Consider the following 9,353-nt stretch of genomic DNA (forward strand, 5'->3'; position numbering starts at 1 on the left):
GAGAGAGAAACGCACGTAAATGACGAAGGAGAAACCAGTGAGAAATGCACGTAAACGACGAATGAAAAGGTAAAGAGAAACGCACAAACGAGATCGAACAAAGAAGGCAAGAAATTCGAAAAAGAAAACGAAATCCTTTTAAAAAAAAAGGAAGTTATATATTCGCGCGTTAATTAATTTAAAAGTCTGTTAAGGAGGCGCATGAAACACACATGCCACAAGAGGCGCGTTTGAGGGTAAAGAACTTGTAACACTTGTAAGTGTTAATCGCTTGTATGCTAAGATTATTCCTTTTTTTAAAAGTTGAAATACCTCTTCAATAAATTTTAAATTTACTCTTATAAATGTTACGATTTGGAATTGCAACCGCAAGTAATTATAAAAAAATCTTAATACAAAAAAATAAGTTAATTAATGAAAAATAATAATAATAAAAACATTTGATTCCATATTTGAATGAGAAAGAAAGAAGGGAAAGACAGGGTTGTTTATTATTGGATGAATTGTCTTCGTGTGAATTTAATACTTAAAAATCATAAGATGATGATTTAGTCAAATTTATCAAATCATTCACAACTAGAAAATGGATTAATACAGACAGATTTACAGACAGATTTAGTCTTTATTACAGAAGAATTTTTGGTTACCGACGGATTTTGTCCCTCTGTAAAAGCCCCGTCGGAAATTATTTACCGACGAATTTTTTCCGTCGGAAAATTACAGACGGATTTTACCAGTTACCGACGGATTTTTTCTCTGTAAATTTTCCATCCATTTCCCGAAACCGACGAACTTTCCGACGGATTTTCAGACGGATTTTCCATCTGTAATTACAGACGGATTTTTTGACGGATTTTTCGTCTATAATTACAGACGGATTTTCCGACGGATTTTTTGTCTGTAATTTGAACTTTGGAAAATCATCTCACACTCTGATTACAGACAGAAAATCCGTCTGTAAATCCGTCAGTAAGGTAAAATAGAATTTTTTTATTTTTCTAATTACAAAATAAACTTATTTTCATACAAAATAAATATAAATTTAATACAAATTTTTATCTAATTTGTATTCGAATATTTATAATATTTCAAAAAATAAACAAATTCTTCGTATTATCAAACTAAAAGAAAAGTACTATAAACAAGCAAGTCAATATAATTCAAAACATAAACAAAATGTATTGATCATCAACTATAATTCCTAGTATATTGTTCAACCATACTAAAACTATCAGCTATAGTCTTCAGTGTCATCTTCATCCACATCATCATCATAGTTCTCATCCGAAGACATTGAGGGTGGCGGCGATGGCGGTGGTAGTGGAACTGCACTAGAACTACTTGACGCTCTAACCTTCTCATAATAGCTAACATCAATTACAAGAGCAATCCTCATCAATGATTAATCAACATCAATGATGCTGGGAAATCCTCCTGATTGTTGGATCTAATTACAAGAGCAATCCACATCAATGATTAATCAATTTGCCAATAAATATCAATTCTAAAAGGATATAAATGTCAACAAGGGCCTTTATATAAATATTAATTGAATTCTTCAGCAACTAGATTGTAGTCATATATTAGAACATGGCAATGTCAAGATGAGCAAAAAACCTGTTGCTTCCCTTTGCCACTACTTTCTGCTCAGCTATATGGTCCCTATGAAGAGATCCACATTCTTGCTCACTTGCAAGCATATTACGCACCCCAATAGTAGAAGGCTCAGAAGAGCCTCCAGACTTGTTGATTCCACTAGATCTAGGAAGTGGCTTCAATCTGTACCACAAAATGCTTATTGATATAAGACTCTCAGCAGGGAGGACAAGAAGTTATGGCATACACAATAACCTTAAAGATATAATTCAAACAAAGAAACAAGGGAATTCACAAGCAAACTCAACCTTATAACAGTGACGTTGATTCAATACCATGACCATGATCCATTCAGTTTTAACATACACAAAAAAGCATAGAATCATTCATATGATATTTTCTACCATTAACAAATTCTGTTGGATGAAAACCAGTGTGTGAAATTACTCCATATATATCATCATTGATGGAAAATCTAATAAATCCTCGAAAAAACTATTTGGTCAGCATTAGCATGACAACTGAAACCTAAGTCCTGAAATCTATAACAAGACAAACTACCTGAAACCCTATGTATCATAAAAACGCATCTTCGAATCAGCATTTGCCTTTGGAAGAGCAAATCGTTTCACATCTCTTTCACCAGTCATGACTCTGTTTCCTACAGCTCCAACAGATCTCTTCTTTTTAATTTTTTGATCCAACCCTTCACCTCCAGCAAGTTATTTTAATATGTTAAGAATCAATTTGAGTACATATAAATATTACAGGTCTAAAACTAAAACTAACTTACCTAAACTATCATAATCAATAATAATGCAGTTATTTAAAATCAAATACTTGTCTACTTATATAGCAAGTATTTTACATCAAAGCATCTCCACCTCTTAAAATAAATTGTTGTTCAGTAAAGATCTTAGAGTGATTCATATTCTATCTACCTGTTCAAAATCCTTGTTAATAATCTTTACAAAGTGGTCAGGAGGATTCTAGAGACTTGGGCAAGGAAAACCATTTGATGAGAAAAACTGCATCCAAAAACAAAATTCAATAAGCCATTGATTTGCAGCAACAAATACATATATGGACAAACGATACTGATTTCTAACCTTATTGGCAGCTGAGACAGGTCTGAAGTAGCTTATTGCTTATTGCTTATCAAACATTTATGTGAGTAACTTCTATTCTATTTTATTTTATTTATCTAATCACTAACACAGGTTGCATTAAAGACTTTACGCCCACGCCATCACTAACTCTCAATTCCTAAAGGTCTATTAGTATTCTGAGGATCATAGGGTTCACCATAAAAGAAGTTCGGAACAACCACATAGTAACTAGAAGCTGCAATTTTGTCTGCAAGCTTCTTAAACAACAAAAGATGAACAATGTTATTTAGGACAGGAACACATTGAGATGGAAACATAGATAATTGACAATAAGAGCAGATTAAATCAGATTAGCCTCCTACTTCTATTGGTGGTAAAATTTATCAAAACCTTCAGAAATTTTAAGTGAAAGATAGCGAGGCTTTAATCTTAGCAAGTAACCTCAAACAAGCAAGTAACTCTAACAAGCAAGTAACCTCAAACAAGAAAAGCTTATACCTTCCTTCTCGTCAATTTTTGTTCAGTCAACTGTCAAACAAGAACACATTCAAATAATTAGAATAAAGCAACAAAATTTGGAGAGAAGAATGTTAGAGAAAAGAAAACTTAAAATTATCCTTATAATTAAGTAGCTTCATGAGTACTACATTTATCATACATGAAACAACTAATTAATTATTTGTGTTCACGGTTGAAGACTAGATTCATTCGCTTAATTAATTTAGAAAATATATATTATGATCTCAATTTATTAAAAAGGTTATGTTAGAACTTACAGCAGACAGAGAAGGAGTGAAATTTGTTAGAAAAGGCTGTGACAAGTATGATTAATTAATAACTTAACAAACCCTACAATCAAGTGAACACTAAACCCAAATAAGTAAATAAAGAAACAAATAAATAAGAAACATGGAACCCAAATCTATAAAGAGCAACTGGCATATTAAGAGAAAAACACCATCTTAAGGTGGTTGCTGTTGAACTCTGACTCACTGTAAGGAAGCAACTGGCATAGAAGCCAACCACCATCCCACAGCGTCTCTGCAGATATAATAGAACAACAGAAGAGGCTAACTAATACATCAATTACCTGAAAAATACACCATACATAAACATTGGAATTGAACATTGATTAATTAAGAATGTGCAATTCTAGAGTTCCAAAAACAATCAACCAAACAGAATAAACAAACATGTATACAATATGAGAAAAAATAGATTAAACCAGCATTACAATGGTGAAACTGAAAAAGTTTCAGTAGCCTCTTCAAGCTATATATATAAAATTGAAATACAAGTGTTTCACACATTGTATAAGAATGAAAAATACTAAGATGAATGATTGAAAGCAATGCATTTATCCACACACACAAAAATCACAAATAGAGTAGAATCGTGAAACAAGCTCAGAACAGGTGATCGAATTCCTAAGCTGGAAATTAGAAACATTTAAACAAAAGAAAGAGAATGGAAAAGGCAAAATTACCATCAGTTTCGAGATACCAGCATGTGATAGAAACTGCAACAGAAAGAAAAAGCTCAATCAGCATCAACAACAAGAAGAAGATAGAAACTGCAAAGAAAAATTGATAAACCTAAAATTGGCAGAACCCTAAGCAACAGAACCACAAGGAGGGAGCTCGTGCAACGCAAGGGATGACAAAGAGAGATCATGCAACGCGAGCTATAGCGGCAGCGGTGGAAGAAGCTCGTGGACGGAGAGAGGAAGAAGCTCATGGACGGAGAGAGGAAGAAGCTCGTTTTAGTTGTGTAATGTGAATGGAGCTCGAGAGAGGGGAGGTAGAGTTAGGTCTAAATTAAAATTTTCCGACAAAAAAATTTAAATTACAAACGGATTTTCTGTCTGTAATAATTTAATAAAACGCAGCATTTTGTTTATTTAATTACAAACGGATTTTTCGTCTGTAATCATTTCCCACAAAAAAATAATTTTATCGACAGAATTATCGACGGATTCTATTTTTCGTCTGTAATTTATGCTAATTCATTTTTTTTGTTTTCCGACAAAAAATCCCTCTGAAATTCCGTCTGTATTTCCGTGGGATAAAATCCGTCGAAAATATTCGTTTGTAATAACTAGTTTTCTAGTAGTGATTTAACGGTTCTCAAGCATTAACTTCATACAACCGCACAGTATTATTGTGTTTACAGTTATTATTAGCTCAATGTATTAAAATTGTTGAAAAAACCATATGAACACAATACAAATCAGATTTTATAAAACTAAATAACATTCATATATAGAGCACATGTGCCAGATCTTATCCCATTATTAGGATGAAATGTCGCGAATCGGAATCCCAATCCATATGACGAGTCTCTGTACACAACTACACATCACCTGTTTGTGTTTATGCAATCTGTAACACGCCAAAAACCAATGACCATGTTTGATGTATGTGTTATGTCTACTCTAGTTGTCTAATATCATTCCAAATACGAATCCCATAACTATTTGTTATATATATGAAGAATTCTTTTAAATTTATCAAAATTATTTTACTATTATATGCATAATGTGTGTATGTTTATTAAACTAAGTTCATAAGATATTGTTGACAAGGTGTTAATTTAAATTTTTTGGGTTAGTCCAACCGTTGAGAAGGTGAACATACATCTAGACCTGAGCAATGATAGTTGGAGAGTGATACCCTTAAAGACTTCAATGATCAAGTAAAAGTCCAAAAAATAAGGATTAAGGGTATGGTGTGCATAACTTACACAAAAAAAGTCATGCCTGATATTTATAGGGGTTATGTTACGTGTACATCAAAATCAGTCATCAAAGTCAGCCATCAGTATAAAATACATGCTGAAATATAAATACACATTGAAAATAAATTAAATCACACATGTATTTACACATAAATATATTGGTGGCTGATTTTAGTGTACAAATAACATTTCGATCTCTTTATGGTGCATGGTGAGATGTGATGAAATATGTTGAGGATTCCTCATTAATAAGCGAAGAAATTATTGATAATATAAAAAAATTTTACACATGTATTTAATTACATATTACTATGTCAGTGAAAATAATTATTTTTAACAATTAATGTATAAATAATTATCCAAATGAACTGACATGATTAAATAAACTATTATCTAAAATAATTTATACTATCAGAATATTATTTAAAACAGTCTATATTGAAAAATACTATTTGTACACTAAAATCAGTCATTAAAATCAGTCACCAATGTATTTGTGTATAAATACATATGTGATTTAATTTATTTTCAATGTGTATTTGAATTTCAACATGTATTTTATACCAGTGACTGATTTTGGTGGCTGATTTTGGTGTACACGTAGCATAACCTGTCCATATTTTCCTACTCCCTAGGTAGGCCAGCTAGCCAATGCCTCTAGCATAGTTGGAGAGTTATGTGGCAACAGATATTTATTTGTTATGATCTACAAGACTTGAGGAATTTAGAATCTTGATTGCCTTGTGATGCTTATAAGAAAATTACATTACATCAAATAGATGTGAAGTAACTAAGTCAGTCTTTCAAATCACTTCATTTTCTTATGAGGTATATGTGGGACAATCACCTGTTTTTAAGGATTAGAGGCACTCATATCATGCCCTAAAGCCAACTAAAGTTCTAAAGCAAATTTCAAGAGTTTCACTCTCATTGCCTCTCAGCTAGGACTTTTTAACGTTCACAGAATGTAAAGTGTGTTAAGAAGAAACAACAATGAAAGAGCATGCCTGCCTTTTCATATTTCATTCTTATTTTCACTTAATAATTAAATTTAAAAAAGAATTATTCCAACTTAGCAACAATAGCCACATCACTTATAAAAATAATTTCATCCTTAACAAAAACCTTATATGTGTGCAAATTTACTAATGGAGACATACTCCTATTGTCAGAATGGTGAATATGATAACCATCGACAGAAACGGATGCAAATTTAATTGTGTTGGAACAAGTGCCGTCGTTAATATTATGAACATATAAAAAGGCATATATTACACATATATATCCCGCTGTGAAATTATATTTTCCCCCACATTCAAAGAAAAATTATCTTATGAAATTTTGTATAAAAAAATTATTTTATGAAAATTAATTTTACATAATAATAAAAATCTCTTATTAAATTCTATCTAGTATAAAATAAAAAAGTATATATTAAATCAATTTAATAAAAAATAAAATATTATGATATTATTCAATAAATAATGTATATAGTTAAAGTTATATTCTTGAGGTTCTTTTTACTCAAATTTAATATTTATTAATAAACTGAAAAAATTTGTGCTACATATGTATTTTGATAATTAATTATCAAATATAAAATTGATTAAATATTATTTAAAATTAGTTAAAATAAAAAAATATTTTGTACGTTTATATATTTATCTTTCTATTTAACTAACTTTATTATTACTATTTGAAAACAATTTTGATTTTTTTATTAAATAATTGAATAATTAATTAGATAATCTATCAAATATATAATGAGAATATAAAAATTTTTTGTATATTTTTTTTCTAAAATATCCATCATATCCTCGTATATATATAATTTTTTCATAAAAAATGTGTTATTTAATTTTATATGCTTGATTTAAAAAGATATTTAGGAGATAATATAAAATTAGTCCAAAATTATCTTATTTTATATCTTTTAATTATGCTAGAATATTTGAATAATTTTAGATATGATAAATATGTAATTATAGATGTTGAGTTAAATAAAAAATTTTAGATTATTATCTTTCTAACATTACTGATATGTCTACATAATTTTTTTTTGTTATTCTTATGCCTTATATTTTGGCCCCATAATTTAAAATTTCTGAATCCGTTACACATCGTCGAAACATAAAATTTGTGTACACATGAAATAATTTTAGTCTCTATGTGAATTTTCAGATATACTTTTATCCATTTCTCCTTTAAGGATTTTTTATTATAAAATAAAAAATTTATTTTTAAAAATAAATTAAACTAATATTATATTTTAGAATTTTTTTTGTTTGGAGTCTTTATGAAGTTCGTCCAACCCATTCGTAAATTTCAATTCATCAAATTTTCTAAAAGTTGCCTAACCTATTGGCAAATTTTGCAAATGAGTTGAAATTTGTCTAACTCCTCGAACGAACTTTACCATATTTATCCACGTAAAAATAATTAAATACACACTATGAATAATAAGATAATACATTTTGTAAATAAAAGTGTCGTCTATTTTCATCGGTTATCTATAATAAATTTTTCTCATTTTTTTTGAGTGTCATAGACCAATGGCATGTACTATAAAATTCTTTAAAATTGTTAGAAATCTCACTTTAGCTATTATGTATACAAAAGTCAGTTGAGCAGAACTAATAATACAAAAAAAATTGCTGAATACCATCAGATTTTTCGTTGGATTTAGCGTCGCATGTTATTGTCGGATTTATAGGCAAAAATTGGAACTATTTCATCGCGTCAAACATTTACCGTCGGATTCACTATTTTGACGTCAAAGTCGCTGGTAATAATTGGAGGAAAAATGGAAAACTTGATGTGGATTCGTTACCGTCGGATAGATCCGATGATAACTCAATTTATTGTGACTTGGCATTTTAGTCACCCGCAAAACATTAGCATTAGATTTATCCGCCAGTAAATCCGACGGTAACGACCCTAAAATTCGAAGCGCAAACCCTCTCTCTCTTCATTTTGAATCTCCCTTCTCTCTCTCTCTTCATTTTGAATCTCCCCTCTCTCTCTCTCTCTACCCTCTCTTCTCCCCCTCTCTCTCTAACCCTCTCCTCGCCGCTCCGTCAGCCCCGCCGCCGTCGGCAGCCCCTCTGCAGCCCACTTTTGCCGCCTACTCTCCCCTCACCCACTACAGCCCACTCTCTCTCTTTCTCACCCTTCCCCTCGACATCCTTTCCGGCGGCCCATCTCTCTCGCCGTGCTATCCACCTCTACCAGCCGCCATCCAACATTCTCCCGTTACTGCCATCACTATTGTCGATGTTACTACCGCCGCCTTTTCCTTCTCTGTTCTCTTCTCTACTCCTGCATTCCAGGTTCTTCTTCATTTTAATATTAACTTTAATCTTTGTTTAAGTTATCCTTTGTATGATTATAGGTTTTAGTTGTTAATTAGTATTATGCTCGAGTTAGATTTAATTTTTAGTTTTAGAGGATTTAGGTTATTAAGATATGTTAGATTTAAAGTATTATGTTTTAGGTTGTTGAAAAGTGTTTAGAATTGTGAATGAATTGATCGATTAAAATTGTTTGTTTGGATATTCTGCTGAAAATATTATGAATTTACTACAACTAGTATATTATTAATGTTGACTTCTTGTCAATTAGAGTTGAAAAAATGCTTGGTTATGCTATTTAATATGTTTGATGCTTTTGAATGTCAAGTGTTCAATAATATGCCTCTTGTAATAATTGAGTTTTTGGTGTGTATGTAGTGATATAATGCCACATTGGTTTGTTTGTGAACTTACTTTCAATCACTACATATCACACTTTAAGACTTTAGTTTTGCACAAATTCACCATAAATTGTTGTTGTCTTTTGTATATGTATTAATATTTTTAGATTTGATGAATTTAATTGAGTTTTGATTGATGTTGTGAATTGAGGTTGGTTGGA

General features: G+C 30.8%; 1 long non-coding RNA gene across 1 annotated transcript; it reads right to left on the bottom strand.

Annotated features, from left to right (window-relative positions):
* Nucleotides 1–1,115: 1,115 nt before the first annotated feature.
* On the bottom strand, nucleotides 1,116–2,922 carry LOC140181858 (uncharacterized). The gene is made up of 4 exons (XR_011877428.1): nucleotides 2,706–2,922; nucleotides 2,538–2,624; nucleotides 1,618–1,779; nucleotides 1,116–1,447 (listed from the first exon to the last, which is right to left on the bottom strand). It is a non-coding gene; the product is annotated as an uncharacterized lncRNA (long non-coding RNA).
* Nucleotides 2,923–9,353: the final 6,431 nt, after the last annotated feature.

Source organism: Arachis hypogaea, chromosome 19 (assembly GCF_003086295.3).
Source record: "Arachis hypogaea cultivar Tifrunner chromosome 19, arahy.Tifrunner.gnm2.J5K5, whole genome shotgun sequence".
NCBI classification, from domain to species: domain Eukaryota; kingdom Viridiplantae; phylum Streptophyta; class Magnoliopsida; order Fabales; family Fabaceae; genus Arachis; species Arachis hypogaea.